At 48.1% G+C, this 26,804-nt stretch overlaps 1 protein-coding gene across 3 annotated transcripts in view; it reads right to left on the bottom strand.

Annotated features, from left to right (window-relative positions):
* Nucleotides 1–26,804, bottom strand: part of FBRS (fibrosin) — a 460,820-nt gene that overhangs the window by 105,176 nt on the left and 328,840 nt on the right. The gene's annotated exons all lie outside the window — the stretch shown is intronic.

Below are 26,804 nucleotides of genomic sequence, written 5' to 3'. Positions count from 1 at the left end.
GCCGCTAGGTGGACCCTCAGCGAGGACGAGCATAGATTAGCCTTTAGCAGGTGTGTGCGGTATCTTAACACCGTTGATTCCCTTGTCAATTTATTTTGCAGTTTATTTTTGCTGCACCACATTGTGAACCTTTTCCACTTTTCCCCATAACATTTTCGTGTTGGTCTCCTTGCCTCCCGCAGCACTCGCATAGAGCTTTGAGGTAGTTTAAGGTGTGCAAACTATGTCTTCAGGAGCCAAGCTGCCAGTCCGAGGCTCTCTGGCTCTGGGTGTAGAACCTCTCCGTTCTGCATGGAGAGCAAGTCCTTTCTTTTTGCGAATTTGTGTGGAGGTCCCTGTGCCATCTCCACTATTTGTGAGTACCATGTCTGTCGTGCCCACTGTGGTGCCACCATGATCATTGTCATGTTGCAGGTCTTGCACTTGTTGAGTACCCTGTGTATCAGTGGTATTGGTGGAAAAGCGTATGCAAATGTCCTTGACCAACTTATCCATAGGGCATTCCCTTGGGATTGTTTTTCTGGTTGTCTGGATGCGAAGTTTCGGCATTTTGCATTCAGGTGTGTTGCAAACAGGTCTATTGTCGGTGTACCCCATCTTTTGAATAGCCTTTGCGTTTCCTGTCCATTGAGCTCCCACTCGTGGGATGCAGAGGTCTGCCTGCTGAGCCAATCGGCTTCCACATTGTCTTTCCCTGGTAGGTGTATGGCCAGCAGGTCTATTTTGAGTGGGATGGCCCATCTCCAAATCTCTTGTGCCAGAGTGGAAAGGGGGAACGATTGGGTTCCTCCCTGCTTGTTGATGTAGAACATTGTTGTAGTATTGTACGTCTGTATCAACACTTTTTGGTTGTATAGCTGCCTCTGGAAGGCCTTCAGGGCTAGCAGTACGGTCTTCAATTCCAGGTAGTTGATGTGTCTGACCGCATCTGCTGGAGTCTACAGACCCCTCACTCTGAGCTTGTTCATGTGCGCTCCCCATCCTATCTGGGATGCGTCTGTGGTGATGGTCACAGTTGGGCGTGGTGGTGTGAAGGGCTTTCCTATAGTTATGTTCTCCCTGTTCCACCATGCTATCTCCTCTTGCACTGCGTGCGTAACAACCACTAGATTCTCCCAACTTCCGCTTGCCTGTGACCATTGCTGTTGCAGCCATTTCTGGAATGGTCTCATGTGAAGCCGTACATTGGGGACTAGGTGGATGCATGACGCCATCATCCCCATGATCTTGCTCGCTGTTCTCACTGTCAGAGCTTGCCCCTTCTGGTAGAGGCGCGTCTCCTTCAGCAGGGCTATTGTTCTCTTGTCGCTGGGCATCACTGTTCTGTCTATGGTGTTGATCTGTGCACCCAGGAATATCTTCACCTGCTCTGGTTTCATTGATGATTTCCCCCAGTGTATTGAGAACCCCAGGTTCGTTAGTGTCCTTGTGACCCGCTGTGCGTGTACCTCGCATTTTTCGCGTGAACTTGCTTTTATTAGCCAGTCGTCGAGGTAAGGATACACATGAATCCCTTCCCTCCGCAGGTACGCTGCTAACGCTGCAAGGCATTTTGTGAAAACCCTTGGTGCGGACTTCAGCCCGAATGCCAGGGTTGTGAATTGGTAGTGATCTTTGTTGATTGTGAACCTTAACAGTTTTTTGTGCTGCCTGTTCATTGGGATGTGCAGGTAAGCGCCTTTGAGATCCACTGTGGACATGAAGTCCCCGTCTCCCATCTGTGGGAGTAGTTCTTGTAGGGATGTCATTTTGAATTTTTGCGTCTTTACGTACTTGTTTAGGAACCGTAGATCCAGGATGGGTCTTAGTGTCTCGTCCACCTTTGGTACCAGGAAGTAGTTTGAGTACACTGCTTTGTTCCTCTCCTTGAAGGGTACTGGTTCTACGGCCTCCTTTTGGAGCAGCTGTTGTGCCTCCTCTGCGAGTTGTGCTAGCTCCTGTCTTGAGTGTTCCCTTCATTTTGGTTTTCTGTTTGGAGGGCTCCTTTCCAACTCTATGCAGTATCCGTACTGAATGAGGTTGAGTATCCATTTGTCTAGTTATTTTTTGTCATTCCCGGAGGAAAAGCCTCAGTCTTCCGCCTACTGGTGTTGCATGCTCGTAGACGTTTGGTTTGTGTACCCCCTCCATTTTTTTCTTTTTTGTGCTCCACCCTCGGCGGTATATTGTGGGTGAGCCATCTTCTTCGTGCAAAGTCACTTTGAGGTGGATTGGTCTCCCCCTCTTCTTCTTTGTCCTCGTCCGTTCCCCCTACCGCGAAAGGACTGGCCTCTAGGCTGGTACTGCCAGTTTTGTTTCTGTTGCCCCTGTTGGCCGTGGCTCTCGCCTTGCTGGAAACTTTGGTGTGACGTTCCCGGCTGGTTACCTCCCCTTCCGTAAGGTCTCCGAGTCGGGGTACCTCTTCGCATCCCCCTGAATTGCAGGGCCCCCATGGACCTTGCTGTCTCATTTTCTTTTTTGAGTTGGGTGAGCTTCTCATCCACCGGTGCCCCGAACAGTGTCTCTCCATTGAAAGGGGTATTCAGTATATTATTCTGGACCTCTTGTTTGAATCCTGAAATTCTGAGCCAGGCCTGCCTCCTTTCAGTGATTCCTATCGCCATCAGTCTGCTTGATGTCTCTGCCCCGTCCAATGCCGTCTTAAGGCATGAGATAGCTATATTCTTCCCCTCTTCCACTAGATGGGAAGCCCTTTGTTGGTATTGTTCGGGAAGATGTTTGATGAGGTCCCCCATCTCGTCCCAATGTTGGTACTGGTGCCTATTCAGTAGCGCATTTGAGTTCGCCATGCGCCAGTGCATTGCGGCGTTCCTCTCTATTTTCCTTCCAGTGAGGTCCATCCTTCTGCTCTCCTTGTCAGGAGGTGGCCCAGAGGTCGCCGGGACATTGGCCCTTTTTCTGGCCGTGGATGCAATAATGGAGTCAGCAGTGACAGATCCCTTGATATATGGAGGGTCCTGTGAGGAGTGTTTGTATTTCTTTTCTGTTCTGGGCGTGATAGATCAGCATGTTACTGGGTCCTTGAACGCCTCTTTCCCTTGGTTCATCACACTTTGGAGAATGGGCAGGAACTGGCTCCTAGTTTGGATGGGTAGCAGTGTTTAGAGTAGAAAATCTGCTTTCGGTTTCTCCTCCTCTAGTTTCACGCCAAAAGCTGCAGCCGCGCTTTTGACGACCATGTTGTACGCCCCAATATCTGGCGGCGAAGGCCTCGAAGGATATGTCTCTACGGGCTCTTCTGGGTTTTCGGCGTCGAGGTCCTGCCATTCCAGCTCTTGCGTCGTCGACTGTGCCGAGCCGTAGATCGACTGCTCCTCCTCCTCTTCTTCTCCCTCATAATAGAGATCTACTTCCCCTTCTTCGGGAGCTTTCGACTGCTCTTCGGCGTCGAACTCTTCCTGCTCCTCGACTTTAACGAGAACCGTCGCCGGTTTCGCTGGGATTGTTAATCTCTTCATCTTTTTCTCCAACTCCTTCTTCCACTGAAGGATGCTCTCCATCTCCGCCTCGAGCCTTCTCTTTTTCTTCTCCATTTCGGAGGCATGTTCGGCATCGAGCGCTGGTCTTTTTGACGGAGCTTGCGTCGACGCGGCCTTGACTATCGAAGTCGAACGCCCCACCTCGTGGGCCTGTTTCGACGAACCTTGTTTTTCGGCGGTCTTCGGCACCTGGGAGTCCTTCTCGAAGGATCCGCTGGGCCTATCGTCCTTGGATCCACTCGCGGTCGTCGAAATTTTCGGTGCCGGTGTTCCTTTCGAGGACTTAGACTCTGGTTTTTTCGAGTCAGTGTCTGGTTTTCGGGGCCCTTTCGGAGGTTTTATGCTCGACGTCTCTCCTACCTTGTCAGACGTTTTCTTATCGGTCTCTGCGACCGCGAAGTCATCAGGTCCCTCGGCGATGTTGTCTTCATCGTCGGTGGAAAGGCCCAGGTCGTACAGAGACGGGGCCTTACCCTTGCCTTCCATGTTGAAGTTGGCTCTCCTCTGCCTCTCTCACCCAGAGGGTCTTCGGCGTGAAGGCGGAGCAGGCGTGGCAGTCCTTGCTCTCGTGGTCGAGAGGCAGGCAAAGGTTGCAGACCGGATGTTGGTCCTTCTACGCGTATTTGTGGTGGCAGTTAAGACAGAATTTAAAAGGTGTTTTGTCCATTCCTGCGCTCAGAGTTCCTGAGTGCGCATTCTCCGTTGGAAGTCGAAGATTGAGGTTCTCTTCCTTCTTCGTCGTCCCGGCTCTATGTTCTTCCTCTCTGTAGTCTTTGCTTTATTTTCCTTCGATGAAACTCGTGCTCTTCTTCTTTCTTAGTTCCAACTCTGGAGCTTCTCGTTGACGATCCAGACCTAACAGCGGAAAAAAGAATCTGAAGATGGCGCCTGAAAAGGTGGGACTTCCGCAGGAAGCACGCCGACGTCACAAGAGGTACACCAAATGGTGGGACGTAGACGCCCACCTGTGCTACAAAAAAATACAAATAAAAAAAACGAAAAGTAAGACTACGAATCCGGACCCAACCACCAGATCGCGGAATAATGCACAGCATAGTGAATCCAGAAAGATTCACGCTGCAAAACCTTTGTTTTCAGTGGAATCTTGAATTGCTTCAAGCTTTTGTCGAGGCCTCTCTTTGATTGCAGTATATTTGCCATTTCGGCTTCGAGCCTTTTTCCTCTTCCTTTCTATCTCGGCCGCGTGTGTTTCAGCGGCAAGATCATCTGCCATTCGTTTTTCGGCCGTCGACGCCGAAGCGGTCGTCTAGTGTTGCTTGTGTCTTTTTTGGGCGCCGAAGCGTCCTTTTGCCGAGCATCTTTTGAAGTCTTCACCCTTTCGAGGACCTTTGCCATTTCGGGCTCCTTATTGAAGTATCCTACGGTGTGTTTTGGCTTGGATGATGTCGCGGTCGTCTAAATTTTCGGCACCCGGGCTCCCTTAGATAGTTTTGAGCCCGTTTTTCCGGGCCCTGAGGTTTTTTCCAGGGTTGATGACTCCCTTACCTCTTTTGAAGTCTTCTTTTTGATCTCCACGACCAAAATATTTCCTTCTTAGTCGCCCTCTGCTTCTTCGGCGACATTATCTTCCTCTTCACTGGAGAGGCCCAGGTCTCGCAACGAAGGCAGTGGTCCTTGGCCCTACATGTTATGATTGGCACATCGCTGTCTCTCACTTTCAAAGTCTTCTGGGTGAAGACTGACCAGGCGTTGCAGTCGGTGCTCCGATGATCCAGCGGCAGGCACAGATTACAGACTGGGGGCTGAGCCTTCTGTGCGTGCTTGTGGTGACAGTACTGGCAAAATTTGAACGGTGTTTTATCCATTACTGCGTCCAGGGAGCCCGTTGCATGCGCATTCTTTGATCGTCGAAGATCTCGATTTTCGACTCCTCGTTGATCTCCTGTAGTCGAAAGAACTTCCTCACAGCGTTTCTTTATTTTCTTTGATTCTTCTCTCCAATCTTGGGAGCTTCTCAATAATGATCCAGACAAAACGGCGGAAAAATAATAATCTGAAATTGGCTAAGGTGGGAGCTTCCGACGTCACATAAGGACACCAAATGGTACTACATCGCCAATGCCCACGAAAAAAAAAAAAGAAGAAAAAAAAAAAAGATACACTACAATTCCGGACCCAAACACTAGATGGTGGAATAATGCCCAGCATAGTGAATCTAGAAAAATTCAAGCTGTAAAAACACAGGTTACACACTTCGTGTGAGTCGGTGCGCTGTTATTTCACGTGACAGAGGGCAGAATTTGAAGGGAGTTCGTTCCATCGACTGGGGGTCGGTCCGATGGCCTTCCATGAGCTTTCCGATCAAAAGATTAGCTTTAGTAAGTAAATACGATATGCGATCAAAAGGGAGACACGATCGGAAACAATACCATCGAGGGTAAGTATCTTACGCACCGAGGGAAACCGAAGGAACTGTGTCGAACCGGAGCACAGCGATAGACATCCGAACCCAATGGTGGAAATAAACAATGGAGTCGATGCCCATGCGCACTATCACCGAAAGGAGGAGTCACCTACCTTGTGACTGGAAAGACTTCTCCTAAGAACAGCATAAACATCCAGATCCACACTAGATGGCAGGCTATGCACAGCATGTGATCTATAGCTCACATGCCTTGAACATATTAATATATATACATACATTTGAATGTTTGACGCCTGGGAAAGCCTTTCTGTTAGAGAGCATTGCATAAATAAAACCTAAGCCTTATTTTGAAAACAGTTTTTGATATGCTTCATTTTATAAAGTGAAATCCCTCTCCAGGGGGTGTGGTGTTCTGTCTATTGCTTCGTTATGTTTGAGCCACCGTGTGGTATTCTGTATTATCTGGAAGTGCAAAGCAAGACAGTAACTGATGTAGTCGGGGGCACAACTACGGCCCTGAGAGTGGAGTAAACCCTAGCCTTACAATATTAGTCTGCATAGCAGGGAGGCATGGGTGAGGCTGTAAGGAATCTGCAGCTAGATTGAGTCTCTACCAGATAATGCGTTATCGAAGCTAAGTAACTTCATATGATAGAGACTTCTAGCTGCAAATTCCTTACCTTTGAATTAGATACCCAAGCCATACCATCCAGGCGGTGGGTTGCGGATTCATATCCTATACTAGGAAGTCCTGCATGACTGAACGGGCAAAATAGCAGTCTCTGAACTGGATTATCCAGGCAGTAATGCTTGGTAAACATGTGCAAAGAAGCCAATGTTGCCACCTGACAGATCTCTTGGACTGGGACACCCCGAGCCAAGGCCATAATCGCAGCCTATCCCCTGGTGGAATGGGTCCTTAATCCCTCAGGGGGTTGCTTCTTTGCCAAGGCATAACAGATCTTGATGCAGAGAATGACCAAGCGAGAGATGGTCCTCTTCTGCACTGCCCTTCCCAGCTCCCAAGTACCCCATAAAGAGTTGTCCATCCACCCGGAACTCTTTAGTGCCGTCAAGGTAGAATGACAACGTACTTTTTGGGTCCAGCCAATGGAGACGCTCCTCTTCCTTTGAAGGATGTGAGGGAACAAAGAAGGTGGGCAACGTGATGGACTGACCCAGATGGAAAGGGGTCAGAACCTTAGGTAAAATGGATGCCCAGGTGCGAAGCACCACCTTGTCCGGAAAGGACACAAGATAAGGAGGCGAGTAAGACAACGCCTGCAACTCACTAACCCTCCAGGCAGATGAAATCGCCACTAAGAAGGCTGTTTTGATGGCCAACAACAGAAGGGGATAATTGTGTAACGGCTCAAATGGAGCGCACATCAAGGTGGTGAGGACCACATTTAGGCCCCACCACGGCATAAGAAAGGGCACAAGTGGGAATAGGTGAGCCAGCCCTTTTACAAACCTATGTACAATGGGAGATTTGAAGAGAGCTAATCCGGCAGCCACACAAAAGCAGACTGAGCAGAAAAGTTACCCATGAGAGCTCCCAAAGCAGAGCCCAGCTGGGCAAGGGTCAGAATGAATAAAAGGACAATAAAGAGAGAAGCAGAAAGAGGGTCATTAGACCTTTCTGTACAGTATAATATACATTTCTGCCAACGGTAAGAGTATACCGTCCAAGTGGAGGGCCGCCTGGCCGCCAAAATAACATTACAAACTTCGGGAAGAAGAACAAAAAACCATCAACTGCCGCCGCTCAATCTTCACGCATGGAGGCGCAGAGTTGACCGGTACGGGTGGAGAACCCACCCCTGATGCTACGACAGAAAATCCTCCCAAAGGGGCTGCCCAATCGGAGGATCAATGCTAATCTTCAGAAGCTCTGGATACTAGACTCTCCTTGCCCACTCCGGAGCCTCAAGGATGACTTGGGCCCGGTCGCTTCTGATCCTAAGAACCCTGGGCAGGAGTGGTGTGGGCGTAAAGGCGTACAACAGGCCTGAGCTCCACTCACGATGAAAAGCATCACCGAACGATAGCCGCCTTCTCTTCGGAGGCGAACAAATCTAACCAAGGTTCTCCTCACTAATAAACAACACTTTGTGCCACCTCTGACTGGAGACAGCATTCCTGATCCGCTAGGCAACAACGGCTGAGTTTGTCCGCCCTGGTGTTCAGAGAGCCTGCCAGGTGTTGAACCACCAGGGTTATGCTCTGTTGTTCCAGCCATGCCCAGAGACGCAGGGCCAATTGACAAAAGATCCCCTGACCCTACCCCGCCTGCTTGATGCAATTCCACATGGCGGTGGTGTTGTCCGTGAACACCTGCTCTAGACTCCCCTTGACAGAGGGAAGAAATGCTTTTAATGCCAACCAAATCGCTCGGTGATCCAACACGTTTATGTGGAGCACCGTCTCCGCTGGAGACCAGTGCCCCCCTGATCTCCACCTCTCCCAGATTGCCGCCCCATCCCAGAAGTAACACATCCGTCAGGACAGATCTGGCTGGGGAAGGGAGAGCGTCTGTCCCTACCCAATCGCGGTTCATCAACAACCACTGCAGATCTCTCGCAGTTCCTTCCGAGATCAGGACCATGTCAGTGAGATTTCCTCGATGCTATACCCATTGGAACTTAAGGTTCCAAGGCATAGTCCGCATATGCCACCTGGCATGTTTCCCTAGCAGGATGCCATGAGGCCAAACAGCCTCAGAGTCAGTCTCATCACCGAAATCCAGGATAGAGGCCGAAACATCAGTATCATGACCTGAATATCCTGGACTCCCTGCTCAGGAGGATAAGCCTGAAACTGCACTGTGTCCAGAACAGCTCCAATGAAAGGGAGCATCTGAGAAGAAGTCATGTGTGACTTTGGCACGTTTATAGAGAAAACCAGCAAATGCAGGAGGTCCGCTGTAGTCTGAAAGTGGGAGATGACTGCTTGGGGCGAGGACGCCTTCAATAGCCAGTTGTCGAGGTAGGGGGGAAGACTGACACCCCTAACCTGTGCAGATGAGCTGCGACCACTGCTTTCACCTTTGTGAACACCGAGGGGCACTGGTAAGAACGAAGGGGAGCACGGTAAACTGAAAGTGCTCGTGGCCTACCTTGAACCGAAGGTAACATGCGTGGCCCGGCAGAATGGGGATGTGAAAATACGCATCCTGCAGGTCCAATGCTACCATTCAGTCTTTTTAGTCTAGGGCAGACAAGACCTGAGCCAGAGTGAGCATCTTGAATTTCTCCATCTTGAGGAAGAGATTGACGTTCCAAAGACCCAATATGGGCCGCAAACCTTTTGCTATTCTTTGGAATCAGAAAGTAGCGGGAACAACAGCCACTGTCTATTTCTGAAGCTGGGACCCTTTCTATAGCTCCCTTGGCCTAAAGAGCCGTAACTCCCTCTTGAATCAGCCTTAAATGATCCTCCGTCAGTTGTACCTGAATTGGCAGAAAGAGGAAGAGAGGAAAGGCAGAGAATAGCCCTCCTGGACGATATGCAAGAACCACTTGTCCGATGTTATGGATCTCCAATGGGGGGGGGAGATGATGACGAATTCTCCTACCAACTGCAAAGTCAGCCTAGGATTGCTTGGAGGAGGCGTCTTTTGGGGGCAGTGTGGTGGACTACTTCTGGCCTCCATTCTGGGATCGGAATGCACTGCGTCCACGTCCATGCACGGATTGGGCAGTCGGTGTGGGAAGGTGGCTGGAATAGGGCTGATACGGCTGGAAACACCTTACATAGCCCCAAAAGGGGTGAAAGGAAGACTGGCCACGAGGGGTAGAGCAGAGACCCAAGGATCTGGCTATAGCTAGAGTCCTTGAACCTGACCAGGGCAGAGTCTGCCTTTTCCACAAAAAGACAGGTTCCATCAAAGGGCATGTCCATCAGATTGGCTTGGACATCACTCTATAAGCCAGTTGTTGGAAGCCAGGCTTGGCGCCTCAAGACCGTCTATGAAATCGATCTGCCCAACGAATCAGTCTTATCTAGGCCACACCATATGGTGAATTATGCTGCATCTCTCCCATCCTGGACTGCTTGGGAGAGCACAGCCCGGGCCTTCTCCGGGACTTGTGGCAATACTTATGCAACCGTCTCCCAAAGAGAATGGGAGAAACGGCTCAATAAGAATGCAGTATTCACTGACTGCAATGCTGGAGGAAGAAAACAGCTTCTTTCCCAATGAGTCCAGCCTCTTGGATTCCCTATCCGGAGCGGCAAAAGGGAATGCGCCTTGGGGTGTAGAGGCCTGGACCACCAAACCGCCTGAGGTGGGGTGTTAGCAGAGGAACTTTGGGTCACCAGTAGCCGGGCGATGGTGGCGTGCAATCGTCCAATTCAGAGGGGCCCCTGTGTTCTGTGGCAGGTTTGACCACGTGCCTAGAAGGACATCCGTAAGTGCCTCACTAAAGGGGGAAAAAAAGGGGTTTGGAAGTGGAAGCCCCTGGTTGAAGTACCTCGGTCAGGAGATTAGTCCTCACCTGCACTGAGGGCAGTCCCAGTCCAGGGACCTCAGCTGCCCTCTTTACCACCATGGCATAGGATACCCCGTCCTCCGTAGCCATTGTTGGCGGAGTAAGCATACCAGTATCTGGGAAAGTGTCCAGTCCACTGGCCTCCAAGTTCCCCATACCAGTCCAAGTTCTCCACAGAGACGTCCTGGTTTTCCAGAGGGTTTATAGACCCCTCCCATTCCTCTACTGAGCCTAGTACATCATCAAGTGTTCAGGCGACAATACAGAACCTCTGGGTTTAATCAAAGTCGGAATTGGCATTGAACGATGTCGTTCCGGCTCAGTGTCGTCAGGGGTGTGGATGGGCTGGCACTGCCGATGGGCACCGGCAGGCACAGACTTCAGGTGTGACGTCGGGAGAGGTTGCAGCGGCACGACAGGTGTCGACCCGGATCCGATCCCTGAGGCACCACCGGCACAGCAGCGGGAGCAGACAGCGTCGAACCCGATGGGGCCCCTTCAGACTCTGCGGGCCAGAGGTTGTTCAACTCAAATATATGATGCATAGCCTCGTAAAACTCTTATTTGAGCAAGAGTCAAGGGGGGGGGGGGGGGGGTACGGCGCAAGTCGGAATCATCCCTAGAGCGTGGGTGCTCCTTACCTCTCGATGATGGGTTCCCAGGGGGGCACGAAGGCCTCTGCAAGGACATGTAAATGAAGACGCCTGGAAGTGCAGCGATGTTTATTTGCTGCATTTCCAGGCTGTCTTCATTTACTCCGAAGCCCTCAGAGTGTCGTGGGGCCAGAGGTCAGTGAGTGTGCTGCTGGGGGCTCGGCTGGGCAGTGTCTGGAGTCTTATTAAGACTCCAGCAGGCCCCAGTTTTTCACAGGTCTTTAAAGCCCATTTGCATGCCTCTGGAAACTGGTGATGGAGGCTGTTTTTTTACTTCTTTTTCCAGTACCCCCTGGGCCCTGACTCTGCCTATTCCTCCTTACATTTGTATTTCACATATACTTCTGTAGTGTGAAAATGCATTTCATGAAGATTAATATAAAAAAGGGTTGCCAATAGAAAAAAGGCCAGCCATGTATGTTTAAAGAGCCTGCAAAGACCTTGCTTTGACACTAAATAGGGTCTTAAATAAAAAAGTATGTATTCATTTGTAATTTGACTTTGTCTGTTACTTTTATTTTCAGTCATGAAACATTCAGGCAGCCCTAGAACACATTTAAAAGTGCTTTATATTTGCTTTTCGAAGTATGCACAGATAAGTGCTGAAAATAGGGCTTTAGGTGACTGTTTATTTTTGTACCGTCTGCAACATCAAAATAATGAGCTGGCAACCCTAATCATAAAACTGGAAGTTTGTTGCAGGATCAGCACATTATTTATTTCCTTCACCCTCGATTCCCTGATTTAATTCCATAGTAGCAATAGTTAACTTATATCTGGAACCCTACGCCCGTCAATAACATGCTGGTTAACTTAAAGTGTCTGGGAATTCACCCTGCATTCAGACAACTCACGCCTCATTCTCACCCTGCACTCACAGCGCATAGTTATGGTTTTCCCGCATTTGCCACACAATCCATCATCTGCTGTATAATTTGCAGATTGAAAAATGCAGCAACACATGTTACCTCACAGTGGAAGGCCCTTTCTAAATGTTGACTGGTCACCTTTCTGTTGCTTACTGCTATATGTGGGTGTTAATGTGGTACTTATGAGGGGCAATAAAGGACAGGACAAAGTTAACAAGTGTAAAAATAGCAAAATAGTGCAGTAATGCTATCACAAAATATGCAGCATAATTTGCCTTTGCTTGCTGCAGAATTTAGTCAACCATGCTGCATAATTTTGTCTTCTCCTGCCGCATAATTCCAATAGCCCTGTATATAGTGCTATGAGGTCCCAGCCTGTGGCAGAAAGCACTGTGAATATGCAAGTCATTATTTTAAAACAGTGTTTACATACTCTAAGCTAGGCAGCGGCAACATGATGCAGTGATTGAGATAAAGCAAGTTCTTACAAAACATACTTTTTAGTAATAAGTAATCAAACTGTATCAAATGTAGACATTTTTGTAAGTGTCTCCACTAATCAAGATCCCAGCTGATAACTCCTTTACATTAAATCTTAAAAAGAATAGATCTTTGCCACCATAAAGCTTTAAGCAGATCCACTGGAATTATTCAGCAGAAGAGGACAACATTATGCGGCAGGTTTGATTAAATTATGCAGCAAGAAAAGGTAAATTATGCGGCACAAAGCGCCACATTTTGTGGTTAGCATGACTTCATTATTTTGTCATTGTAACTCACGGTAACACTGTCAGGGGAAATATTTCACCTCATTAGTACCAGTGTAGCACCGAAATACAGCAGCAAGCAACCACAAGATTACCAGTCAATCTTTGCAAAGGGCCTTCCACTGCTCCGGAACACTTTGTCACGCTTTAAGTAACTTTTGTTCCGTTTGAGCTAGAATCAAGTTTTTTGTTGTTGAAATCTGCAGATTATGTAGCAAATGCAATACACTGATAATTATGTGGAAAACGCTGCTGCAGAAACTCATAATTCCATGGTTTCTTTTTAACTTTCTGCACTACCACCCGCACTTCAATTTCAGGCAGAGGCATCTCAAAGTCAGTATTAACCATTCAGGGGCCGTTTTTTTGTGAAAGCTGAGTCCATGGGGTAGCAGGTAGAAGGCCAGCAGGGTTGCAATCAGATGCAGAGCCCTAATCCTCTCGACCCCTGGGGCCTCACAGTACTGGTCTAGGAGACAGAGGAAAGGAGCCAGATTCATAGATATTGTCAAAGAGAAGGCCCAGAATAGGGAGCACTGTATGCAGACTCATTTTTATGTTTACAAATGGTCTGAGACAGCTTCTTCAGCGAGATCCCCAAAGTAGGGGACAATATAAGTGTTTTTTTTTTTAAAAGGGACATTCATTAGTGAAGCTGGTACTGCTGCCAAGTGTGTAAGTGGCCACTGCTGGTTATCATAAAGGAGCAGATGCAGCAGGACTGGGGCCCAGGGATTTTGGGGGCCCACTGCATCACAATTATGACTGTCTACCTTTAAAAAACAGGGGCATCAGAGCTTATTGTCCTTTCAAGCATTAGGACAGAAGTGATGATCCATCATGAAGGGGAAGAGGTAAAAGAGGTAAAGGAGATAGCCTGCTACCCAGGACTGCAGTTATTAGTGCAGCAGGTATAGTTGCATTGGGGTCAAAGAGTGTGAGAGGCTCACAACTCCGCAATTATGGGGAGCAGTTTGTTTGGGATATCTGTTTTTGTTTGATGCATTTGCTGTTTTATAAGTCTCATATTTGGTGCAGTTCATAAGCTATAGAAAAAGTATTCCTGAAATCATCTCATAAGCCCCGCTCCCTGCACGCAGCCATGTCCCTCCCGCTCCCCCAATCCTTGTCATAAAGATTTGATGGGGGGCCTGACCTCAAAACATTTTGCTTAGGGGGGGCTCAGAGTAAAAAAGTTTGAAGACCTCTGACCTAGAGTGTGAGGAAGAGGACTTAGGGCTCCAGGAGCAGTCCCACCACCTCATCTTCGATCAGGACCTATGTGGAGTCTCGCTGGACGGTGTCGACTGCCGGCCCGTGAGGAGCTTATTCACCCGCTCCCTCAAGGCCTTCGGAGCCATGGCCCAGCTGTCCGAGCACGAATCGTGGTCACGCTTGGGAGATCAGAGACAGAGGAGGTGGGGGAATCGGTGATTGTAGGCAGCTGGCTCTGTATATACCATACCAAAGTGAGGTATAGTGTGCACAGAGTCCAGTGGAACCCCAAAGTTAGGCAGAGGTAAAATTAGACAGAACCTTAGTCTCTATTTGTGGTAGTGTGGTCGAGCAGTAAGGCAGTATCAGAGGACAGTGTTAAGCATTTGCTTACACAGTCAGCAAATTAATTCACATACTCAAAGACTGAACTGCAGACCAATAGTTTTTGCATGAGAATATTCTTTTAGTTATTTTATTTCTAGAACCAAGCAAGCCTGGCACAGGTAAGGAATAAATACTTTACAGTAGTAAATGCTGATTGTAAAACAGTTCAATTGCAATTGTAAATGTACTATGGTTTGACTTACAGTATTGTTTCAGAGAAATGCAATCACTTGTAAATACAGTACATAGACTTGAATGGGATTTTCAGTAAAATAGCAGGTTAGTTACTTTTGGATTACTTTTCTTACTCAGTGCTGTATGCCCGCATACAGCACTGGGACATTCCTGTAAACAGGCGAGCAAAAGCGTTTTTGTTAAATCATACAATTTTAAAGAATTTCTTTAGGTTTCAAAACTCCACACAAACTTTTCAGGATAAAGTGGCAATGTTATCCTATGGAGAAAGGAATATGCTACTTACCAGTATGCATCTGTTCTTGGCATGTAGAGCAGCAGAGCGACACACTTAGGATAGTAGATCGCCATCTGGTGTTGGGCTCGGATGCTTGCAGGTTGTTGTCTTCGGAAGAAGTCTTTGGTCACGAGATAGGTGACTCCTCCCTTGGACTACAGTGCGCATGGGCATCCACTCCATCCTCAGATTGTTTTTCAGCATGATGGGAAATGGAGTTTGTAGAAAAGAGAGATGTCCATGTGTAATGTCTAAGTAAGACGCTGCTGGAACAGATACAGGTCCCGGGGAGGTGGGTGGGCGTGTGTGGCTCTGCAGCTCTACATGCCAAGAACAGATGCATACTGGTAAGTAGCATATTTCGTTCAAGGCATATGAGCTGCAGATCACACACTTAGGATAGACTATATAGCAGTGTCTCCCCTAGCGGTGGTCACCTGTATCGGTTGCAGCAGTTTGAAATAAAGTTTTAAGGACAGCCTGACCCACAGAAGCTTGTTGCTTTGCTTGCACGTCAACACAATAGTGTTTAGTGAAGGTGTGTGTTGTAGACCATGTGGCTGCCTTACAAATATCTTCTAAGGGAATGTTTCCTAAGAATGCCATGGAAGCCCCTATTTAGCGTGTGGAATGCGCTCTATGGGAAACTGATAGTGTGCGTTTGTCCTTGTGGTAGCATATTTGGATACATTTAACTATCCACCTGGCTATCCCGGATTTGGAAACTGGGTTGCCTTTATGTGGTGGAGAGAAAGCAACAAATAATTGTTTGGTTTTGCAGAATGATTTGGTTCTGTCAATGTAGTAAAGCAGGGCTCTTTTAACGTCTAAGGTATGAAGAGCTCTTTCGGCTACCGATTCCGGATTTGGGAAGAACACTGGTAGCTCAACTGATTGGTTAAGATGGAATGGAGATATTACTTTTGGCAGGAATTTGGGATTTGTCCTAAGAACCACTTTGCTGCGGTGTAATTGTAGGAATGGTTTTTGTATGGTTAAAGCCTGGATTTCACTTACCCTTCTAAGGGATGTGATAGCAATAAGGAAAGCCACTTTCCATGTGAGGAACTGCAGTTCGCATTTATGCATAGGTTCAAATGGGTGTCCCATGAGCCTTGTAAGAACAATGTTTAGATTCCACACTGGGGAAGGTGGTAATCTGGGCTGAATAAGTCTCTTAAGGCCTTCCATGAAGGCTTTAAATCGCAGGTTCTCTAAATAGTGACAAGTGTTGTCGATTTTGTAAGTAGGTTGCTAATGCTGCTAGGTGGAGACGTATGGATAAGTATGCTAAATTACATCTTTGCAAGTGTAGTAAGTAGCAAATGATGTTCTGGATGGATGCATCCAGTGGGCGTATATCATTGTTAGTGCAGTAAATGACAAATCTTTTCCATTTTGCAGCGTAGCAGGATCTAGTGGTAGGTCGTCTGGCCTCTTTTATAATATTCATGCAGCCTGGTGGTAGGTTGAGGTAACCGAACTCTAGGACTTCAGGAGCCAGATCGCTAGATTCAGTTGACCTGGATCTGGGTGTCTGATTTCTCCATGGTTCTGGGTTAATAAGGACGGGGAGAGGCGCAGTTTTTGGTGTGGAACTAGAGAGTTCCAGTAGCGTTGTGAACCAGGGCTGGCGTGCCCATGTGGGAGCTACTAGGATCAGTTTGAGAGACTGTTGCCGGAGCTTGCGTACCACGAATGGAATGAGTGGGAGAAGCGGAAAAGCGTACGCAATCTGCCTGACCAGTTCATCCATATTGCATTGCCCTTCGACTGTGGGTGGGGAAGCCTGGAGACGAAGGTTGGGCATTTTGCGTTTGTGTCTGGCGAACAGATCTATGTCAGTTTGGCTCCATTGTTGGAAAAAGGGGTGTAGGACTTGTGGGTGTAATTCCCATTCGTGGATCTGTTGAGTCTGACGACTTAACAGATCGGCAATCTGATTGTGAACCCCTGGAAGGTGTTCTGCAAGTAGGTATATGTTCTGGGGAACGGCCCATCTCCAAATGTTCTGTGCAAGCCGGGACAGCTGGAGAGAATGTGTGCCTCCTTGTTTTTGTATATAATACATGGCTGTCATGTTGTCCGTACGGATGAGGACAGTTTTGTTGTGGAGATGTATTTAGAATGATTTTAGTGCTAGGAATATTGCCAGTAGTTCCAGGTAATTGATATGGAGCACTTTCTGTTGAGTGCTCCATTTGCCCTGAGTGGTGTGTCCTAGGAGATGTGCCTAGGAGTTGCATGAACACTCTTGCTGGAAGAGAGTTGGGTTTGAAATTTTGCGATCAGAGCTTGTATATTGGCTATTCTGGCTGGGCTGGGATATGCCAGGGCTTTGGAGGTATTTATGGTAGCTCCCAGATATTGACGTATGTGGGAGGGTTGGAGATGAGATTTGGGATAGTTTATTGTGAATCCCAAACTGTGTAAGAGTTGAATAGTTTGGTGAGTGTGTAGAACGCATCTGTTGAACGAGTTGGCTTTTATTAGCCAATCGTCTAGATATGGGAAGACATGAATTTGTTGTCTTCTGAGATGCGCTGCTACAACTGCTAGATATTTGGTGAATACTCTGGGCGCAGTTGTCACCCCGAATGGAAGGACTGTAAACTGACAGTGTTGTCCGTCCACCATAAACCTTAGGTACTTCCTGTGAGCAGGATGCATGGGAATGTGAAAATAAGCGTCCTTGAGATCTAGTGTGGCAAGGAAATTGCCTTGTTGCAGTAGTGGGAGCACTTGTTGAAGAGTGATCATATGGAAATGATCTGAGTTTATATACAGATTTAGGGGCCTGAGGTCGAGTATTGGTCTTAGAGTCCCATCCTTTTTGGGGATTAGGAAGTACAGTGAGTATACCCCTGTACCCTGATGATGTAAGGGAACTGGTTCTATTGCGTGTTTTTGAAGCAATGAGAGAACCTCTTGTTTGAGGAGCGCAAGATGGTCTGGTGACATGGAACGCTGCATGGGTGGTATGTGTGTGTGTGGGGGGGGGGGGGGGGGGGGGGTAGTGGTGAGTTCCAGGCAGTAACCATACTGGATAATTTGTCTTACCCACTTGTCTGTTGTGATGGATTTCCAGACAGGTAGGAACTGTTTGAGTCTTCCCCCGACTGGAGTGGAATGGTCTGGGGGGAGTGGAGGAAAGTCACCGTTTTGTGGCGGGGGAGGTACGAGTGTTGGTATTGCCTCGACCTTGTCCCTTGGTGTTGTTTCCTCTATATCCTCCTCTAAAATATCCTCTGCTGGGGGATGTTTGTTGAGAGGTTTTGAAGGTAGAGGAGGTGTCTGCTCCCATATTTTTGGAGGCTCCTCTGTAGAAGGAGCGCCGAAAGGAGCCGTGTGGTTGTGGAGACTGCAATGCTCCCATGGACTTAGCAGTCTCGGTGTCTTTTTTCATTTTTTCGAGTGCAGTGTCTACTGCTGGCCCAAATAACTGTTCTTGGTTAAATGGTTGGCTGAGTATGGTACTTTGTACTTCTGGCTTAAAGCCTGAAATGCGTAGCCAGGCATGGCGTCTGAGGAGGACACTTGTGTTTATTGCTCTAGTGGCGGTGTCTGCGGCGTCAAGTGCGCATTTAATTGACGCATTTGAGATGAGTTTTCCCTCTTGTATAAGGTCATTTGCCTGGGTCTTGTATTGGTCTGGCAGGTGTTGTAGCAGATTCTCCAACTGATCGTAGTGAGCCCTATCATAGCGTGCTAGTAGGGCTTGGGTGTTGGCAAAACGCCAATGATTAGCAGCTTGTGCTGCTACTCTTTTGCCAGAGTCTTCTAATAATTTAGATTCTTTGTCAGGGGGTGATGTATCTCCCGTGGTTTGGGAGTTGGCGCGTTTCCTTGCGTTGGAAACGACCAAAAAATCTAGAGGGAGCAGTCCTTTGATGTAACAAGGATCGTCTGGGGCAGGTCTATATTTTTTCTCAATTCTTGGGTTAAGCACCATGGCACGGACGGGGTCTTTAAATACTTCTGTGGTGTCTTTTGTGACACCTTTAATCATAGGTAGAATTTGTACTGTCTAAGAGGAAATCTTCCTCGGGTGCATCGGAGTGCATGGTGATGCCATGGTAAAGTGCTGCCCTGTTTACTAGTAGTCCAAACCCCCCCCCCAGGTGGTCATCTGGAGATGATGGTTTGGAGGGATATGGTGTAGGGTCAGGCATATCTGGTAGAGGGTATGCCCAATCATCCAATGGTGCGGTATCTGGATCCGTGAACGGATCATTAGGATCACCAGGATCACCCCCTCCCCCTAGGACATCATCATCCTGTGGAGGCGGTGTATGTGATGGAGATGGTAGAGGTAAGGGTGGTGTAGGCAGAGGGGGTGGGGTAGAAGGTCGTATGGGAGAGGAAGGAGGAATAGGTGATGTTGCCGAGTCCTTCTTTCTTATAGGAACTGGAGCAGGTGTTGTGTCCAGTTTCCGTTTCTTATATGGCACTGCAGTGACATGTCCAGTCTTTGGATTCATATAGATCCTTTTTTGTGTTGGATCTGGATGGAAAAGTTCTTGTTCTTCAGGAACAGATTTTGGCGCCGATTTTTTCGGTTGCGATCGAGGTTTTGGGGGATCGGTCGAGTCTTTGGCTTTAGGGGGTGTATTATAGTCCTTAGCCGGTGGTTTTGGTGCCAATGAAGGTTTCGGTGCCGATGAAGATTTCGGTGCCGAAGTTGAGTCTTTCGGCTTGGGAAGTTTCGGTGCCGGTTTATCTATGGGCCTCGATGTTTTCGGTGCAGAGGGTGTCGGATCCGATTTCGGTGCCGAGGGGTCTTTTGTCTTCGGTGCCGGGGGTACCATTACATGCGGTTTGCTCGGGACCGAGCCACCGGAAGGCTTATGTTTCTTCGGAGCCGAGCCCGGAGGCGGGGCTTCCGAAGGGTGTTTTCGGTCTCGACTGAGGCCAGCTGGCGAAGTCTTGACCAATGCCTTTGCTTTTGGAGGGGTTGGGGCAGGGGTACTCACGCGTTGACCAGGAGTAATGGGGTCGTCTGCTTCTGAGATGATTTGAAGTTCCTCGGAATCTTCTTCCGTGACATCGGGATCCTCAAAGATGTTTTCTGGTTCCGGGGCTGGTTTGTGTGCCATGATATGGCGTCGAGCTCTTCGATCCCGAATGGTCTTTTTGGATCGAAATGCTGCGCAGGCTGGACAGCTGGCTTCGTCGTGTTCCGGTGATTGGCACAGGCTGCAGACTTTGTGATGGTCACTGTGCAGAAATTTTGCTCCACACTGGGGGCATTTTTTAAACTGCGTCCTTTCCATGAGCCGTAGGCCTCACGGCGTGGATAGGACCAGCAGCCCGCGTCGACGTCTGGAATCGAGCCGATGGATTTGATGTCGAGTGAAGGTGCTTCGATGTAGTTGTAGAAGTTTTTTCGCTTCGAAAAGCTTGTATTTGAGATTTTCAACCGGAGTGGAAAAGTTCCATCCGAACCCAATGGCGGGAAAAAACAATCTGAGGATGGAGTTGATGCCCATGCGCACTGTAGTCCAAGGCAGGAGTCACCTATCTCGTGACCAAAGACTTCTTCCGAAGACAACAACAACCTGCAAGCATCCGAGCCCAACACCAGATGGCGATATACTATCCTAAGTGTGTGATCTGCAGCTCATATGCCTCGAACATATGGTTATCGGTTTTTAGGTAAGTATTAGGTAGTGGGAGTGAAGGTTCTGGGGGCAGACTCAGGGGTCCCCCAGGGTCAGTGATGCACTCTTATTACACCCTCAGCAACACTAGGGTGGCCGGGTGCAGTGTTGAGGCCCAATGTTATCCAAAGGGGGATAGGGTGCCACTGGTTGGTGGCTGCTGGCAAGCAGGCCACTGGGTTTGGGGGAGCAAAGCTTCTGGTGTTAGTCTCAGGGCAAAGAGGGAAACAAATCAGCACCAAATGGTGCCCCCTCAGCGACACTAGGGCAGCCGGGTGCTGTTTCGAATGCCCTGTTTCCAAAGGAGAACCTCCGGTTTGCAAAAGCACTGCAGGCAGGGAGACGAAGTGCTTCTGGGTGCAACCACCACTTCGAGAGGTAAGTTGGGAAGTTAGGGGTTGGTTAGGCACTGTTTGTTTGGGCACACAAGGCTGTGAGGCGTCGGGTGCAGGAGTGCCTTTTGGAGTTGGATATTCTTACCAACTCCTGGTCACGGTTAGGGGGGCCTTCTGGATTTAGACTGCAGGCGTCGGCTGGAGGCTTGGGGCAGGTCAGGGGTCGCCAGATCTCAGTTCAGGATCACCGGGGTAACCTCTTCGTTGCGTTTGCCCACTCGAGCTCAGGCTGTGGGTCGCAGGTGCAGAGTGGGGCAGATTCGTAGTCTCCGGTTGCTGCCAGAGGCTGCAGTTGAACAAATCCGGTGTTCATAGGAGAAGCAGTCTTTGGAAGTGAAGGCAGGCAGGTCGTCCGGGGTTTTGAGGTTGCTGGCTGCAGGACACACCAGGATTTCACAGGAGCAGGTTCGAGGGGGGAGACAAGCCGGTGGGGCTGTGGCCAAGTCAGTGGGCGTCTTCATCTTGTTAGCTGCTGCACTGTTCGGTCCTTTTCTTGTTTCTTGCCTGGATCAGAGGAAGCCAGGTTCAGGGGTGCCCCTAAATAACAGATTTAGGGGCGTTACAGGTAGGTAAAAGGCAGGGACCCATGGGTCCCTTCCCTGGGGTGGGTAAACCCCCTATGCCACCCGCCAGTGGGAGGGGGCATGAGCCTGTCCCTGGTTGGCTGAGTCCCCCCATCTTCAAGATGGCGTGGACTGAGTTGTGCTTCACCTCGCCTCCCCCACCTGAGGGGTGGAGTTGGCAGAGGTGGGCACACCTCTTCCTCACTTGTTTTCCCCACCGGTTCTCCCGCCCAAAGTGGGGTTCAGAACCAGTGGGGACCAGTTGCTGAAAGCAACAATTGGCCTGGGGAAGCTCACAAAGGCAGCAAGCCTTTGAAGCTTCCTCTTCGTGAACCCTGCCCATACTGGGGGAGGAGGCTTGGCACCTTGTCCCAGGATGTGCATTGTTTCAGGCCCGGGAGAGCAGAAGGCTCTCAACACAGGGGTCCAGAAAAATGTCTGGTGGTGGCAGCTGAAAGCAGCCACTCAGCCTGGACACTAGTGGTGGGTTAGTTTTCAGGGGGCATCTCTAAGTTGCCCTCTGTGTGCATTTGTCATTAAATCCCACACTGGCATCAGTGTGGGTTTAAGTTTGATACCAAACTTCAGTTTTCAGTGTAGCCATTATGGTGCTGTGGAGTTCGCAATGAGAAACTCCCAGCATCATATACTCTTAATGGCAGCACTGCACTTACAATGTCTAAGTATGTATTTAGACACTGTAGGGGTACAGGGTTCATGCACCTGTAGCCTCACCACTGGTGTAGTGCACCCAGCTAGAGGGGTGACTGATCAATGCCATGGTAGTGGGCTGCAGGCATGGCACACGGATGTGTGCCATGTCAACTCTTCACTTTGTTCTGCACCACAACACACAGCCTGCAAAGAGTGTGTGTGTGAAGGGTACAGGACCTCGAAGGGTGGCACAATAAGTGCTGCAGCCCTTAAAGGCCTTCTCTTGTCACAGTGCCCTGGGTACCTGTGGTACCATTTACTAGGGGCTGACCTGTGGCCAGAGATGCCAATTGGGTTTAGGCTTCAATGCAGTTTTAGGCAAAGAACATAGGCCCTGGGTATCTGATTAGCAGGAGCCCAGGGCACACTCAGTCAAAGCACATCAGCAAAAAGTGGGTGCAACCATGCAGAAAGAGGGCACTTTCTCACAGTGACAGACATGCGGTGGCTGGCACCGCACGGCTTGAAATTTGTCTTCCTTGAAGACATCCCTCGCACATGACCGGAAAAAAAAAATCCCTAAGTCGAGAAAAAAATCTGCAAAAAGCAGCAGGGGGTAGCTCTTCCCAGATCTGTGCTTAACTGGCGCGGAAAGAAAATAAAGGACATTCACGCACCTATATAGGCACCAAGACGTCATAAAAGATGCGAACGACGCCGACTACGTCATACGGAGCCAAATGGAGCCACCCGATGCCGCACACAAGGAGTACTGCTCAGCAAAAGTTTCCGGATCTTGACGCCTGGGAAATTCAAAGGTAAGGAATCTGCAGCTGGAAGTCTATCAGATAAGGGAAGACAAAGGTCTTCTGCCTCCAGAGACAGGCTATTGAACACAACACTCTGAGAAAGGTCATGGTGCAGACTCCAGCCCAAATGGAATTAAGTACAGCCTACCGCAAATCTTAGGCATTTCGGATACATGTTTATTATTGGGCTGTGAAAATGGGAATCCTGAAGATGTATTGCAAACATGCAACAAAGGATATATTTGTTGTATAGACAACATCCTGCACTTCTTCTCGGTCCATTTGTTTATATCAGGCCCACTAGAATTATGCAGCAGTTTAGGAGCAAAGTATGTTGTAGGGTTGAATAAATTAGGTGTCAAGGAAAGGCAGTTTATGCATCGTAGAGTACGGCATTTTGTGATAGTATTACCTCATTGTTTTTTGTAATTTTTACACATTAAAACTATCTTGGCAAACGTTCACCTCATTAGTATGAGTTCGGTACCCAAATACAATAAGTACCAGAAACTTATCCAAGTTCGCCATTCTGAAGGGCCCTCCACAGCGCAGCAACAGGTTTTGCAGCGCTTTTAGTAACTTTTGATCTGTTGAGCGAGAAACCCATTTTTGGATGTTCAGTTGCTAAGGCAAACAAGGCATTGACAGAGGTCTGGCCGGCGAAAGCCTTCTGTCCTTCAACAATGGGTGGCACATTACTGCAGTATCCCTGCCCTCAATTACAAACAAGTGGGTGCTCTACCTCTCTTCACATTGTGGATCTGGATGATGGAAGGGGAGGGTACTCCATCCACTAAAGGTCTCTCTCTAGGGACCTACACCCTCACAGATGTAGGAAGCTGGCTCTTTGCACTGTAAATCTTTTTGGTATACTATATAAAGAGTCCAAGCATCCCTTTAAGTGGAAAGGGCCTGCTGTAGCAATTCCAAGTTGCCTCAAGGGGCTAGTGTGCACAAGCAGCCTTAAGCTTATTAGAAGAATGTTAGAAATCTGCTGCATAGACACAGTCAATAAAATGACACGACTCAATAAGGAGAGCCCGACCAATTTATAAAATATCACTTATCTTCATATAACTTTAGGCAGCAATATCATGCCAATCCCACCTGTACAGGTGCCAAATGGGCCATGGTCAGGGGAGTTGGCATCCCCTCACCTCTGAGGGAAGCCCGATTCGCATACCAAAGGCGGTGGTCCCTATGAAGCTCTCTGCCTTGGAATGCAAATTCACGGGCCATCCTGTTGGAGGGGATGTAAAACACCCTCTGCCAGAGCAGGCTTTATTCCCGACAACCTGAGAGCGTGGGCTCTCACCCCATAGAAGTCAGAAACCTGTCTGTGGAGGCAGGCTGATCTACACCAGACAGCCAGCACAACAGAGGCTGTCTGGTGTAGATCAGGGGGCATCTCTGACATGCCCTCTGGGTGCATGCATTAATAAATTCACCACTGGAATCTGTGTGGGTTTATTAATACAAGGTGTTTGATACCAACCACCATGCATTTCAGTGAAGCCATCTCGTTTTTTTTACCAGTTTTCAGCACATGTACTTAAAATGGCCTCACTGTTAACTTGTGAAATCTAAGAATTGGTTAGACATCACAGGGGCATTTCTGCTCATGCAGATATGTCCACACATGTAGTATAGTGCACCCAACCTTAGGGCTGTAAGACCGGTTGTAGGGGTGGCTTACCTATATGGCATGCAGTGTCTGTAGGCATGGCACACAGGGATGTGAGCCATGTCGTGTTTTCACTTCTATCTGCACTATGACATGCAGCCTGCAATCTGTAGGACTTAGGTGAGGGGTCCTTTAGGGGGGCACAATAAATGCTGTAGTCCTTAGGGGCCCTCTTTAGTCTCCTTGCCCTAGGTACCACTTACTAAGGACTTACAGGGGATGCTAAAGGTTTTGCCAATTGGGGAAACAATTATACAGTTTCACGAAAGAGATCTGAAACTGGGGACCTGGATAGCAGGAACTTAATGCACTTTGTGAAAATTGCATTGAATACCAGACAAAAAGTGGAGGTAATCATGGCAAAAGGGGCACTATCCCGCAACAGTGTCTTGATGAGGGCACCTGGGAAACTAGGTCAACGTGCTCTCTGAAATAAACTCCTGGAGTCACTCCTGTAGACCATCCAGCCAGATGTTCTGCCTGTCCTTCAGGGTTTTCCTTAACATCTGCCTGAGGCTGTGACAATGCTCCTTCAGAAGGCTCACTACACACAAGTCATGGGGGGGTTGAATGGGCCTTCTTGCCACAGACCGAGCACTTCACAAAAAGCAAAGTTCCTGAAAATACATTTTCGTCAGAAAAGGTGTGTAATACAATCCAAGACCTTAGGGAAGTCTGATGAAAATAGTTGGAAAATGTATGGAAAGGTTTCCAAAGAGAAAAAGCAAGCTCAGGGCCCCAGGATCCTGTTAGCAGGAGTCAAAGTAATTGACCCCTCATCCATGGTGCATGACACAGGAGGAAGGGTGAGGTCTCCAAAGGCACAGTTCTAGAGTTTGCTCTCCTGTCTATAGCAGAAAATCTGTTAACACTGAAAAAAGAAAAGCATGAGATTTCCAATTTTTTTTACTAAAGTTGAGACTATTTGGTTTGACTGGCTTCTTTTTCAAAATGAAAAAGATTGACCAATTATTTCTTTAATCAAGGCGTACCTTTCTACTGAACAGACTTTCCCATGAATATTAATTTTCAGAAAATAAAATGTTTAATAAGCTGCGTAGGATCCTGTACAAGGGAAGGAGGGTTCAGTGCTTATGACATATGATTCCTGGAGGAGATTTCCGCAACTGTACCCATCACTGAATCAACTGCCCTGCTTGTACTCCATCCCCCTAACTTTTTAACATAACATACCAATCACTGCCAAACCCCTAATCTCATATCACAACAATTGCTATGTTTACATGTTTAGTATATATTTTCCTGCAATTGTTTATTAAACTAGTAAAGACTGCAAATGCAGCCAGATGGCAGTTATGCTATAAAAATATCAAATAAATACATATATGCAGGTTCAACTAATACTTGAAGAAGCAGGGTTTTCATATGTTAACTTTTCAGGAAATTCTTTAATTCATCATCGAGAGACTTCTAGTCATCAAATACACCCAGGATTCTTGGTGTGTGGGATTCATTACCAGTTCAAGGCCCCATTAATGTGGGCATCCTCTTTCATTCAAGTAAAGCAGGCAGCTTGAACCCCAGTATGATAATTATCAGCCCTGGAACTCGCAAACAAGATGCTAATGATTCATCCCACAGAAGACAGTGTGTTCCTAGGTGCCAGGATTGTCACTGACGAATGGAATGTTCTCTCTGCCAAAGAAAGACTTCAAGTTCATTGCCTTAACTTGCCATATCCAGTTTTATGCATAAGTCATGGTCAAAAACCTTAAGAGACAGACTGCATTTCTTCCTCGATTCATCTTCTGATGCCGTGCTGCCTCTTCACGAGGCCTGTTGGTAACTATTTCCTAAGGAACGAAAACTCAAACTTCCTGCTCAGTGTTCCACAATCCTGTCCGCATGAGCCAGAAAAGAGAACTGGGCTCAAGTGCCACCTACACGACACTATAGAATAATGGCGGTAATCTGTACCTTAAAAGAGTTTTCTCCCAGGGTCTTAAAGCTTCAGCCTATACGGCAACCTTTTGCCCATTTTAGCTTCCTCTGCACCCTAATCAATTTCACACTTCACATATTAATGCTAGTATAAAAAAAGGACAAGTTTCACCTTTAAGCTCAGAAGACAACAGAAACTTAACATTTGGCAATTTGTTTGAGGTTAAATCTTCAGATTGCAAATCTCAATGCAACACTGCCAACAAGACCGACCCCAAAATCCCTCTACCGACATCTATCAACTCCGCTTGCATCTTCTCAATAACTTACAAATTCAGACACAGTAGTGTATCCAAATATGTGCAACACTACTACAGGTAACATTCTAAACAGTGTCCACCCCAACACTTTTCTAG

Source organism: Triturus cristatus, chromosome 7 (assembly GCF_964204655.1).
Source record: "Triturus cristatus chromosome 7, aTriCri1.1, whole genome shotgun sequence".
In the NCBI taxonomy this organism is placed as follows: domain Eukaryota; kingdom Metazoa; phylum Chordata; class Amphibia; order Caudata; family Salamandridae; genus Triturus; species Triturus cristatus.
Note: the sequence above shows the minus strand (reverse complement) of the source record. Positions and strands in the feature narration are given on the sequence as shown.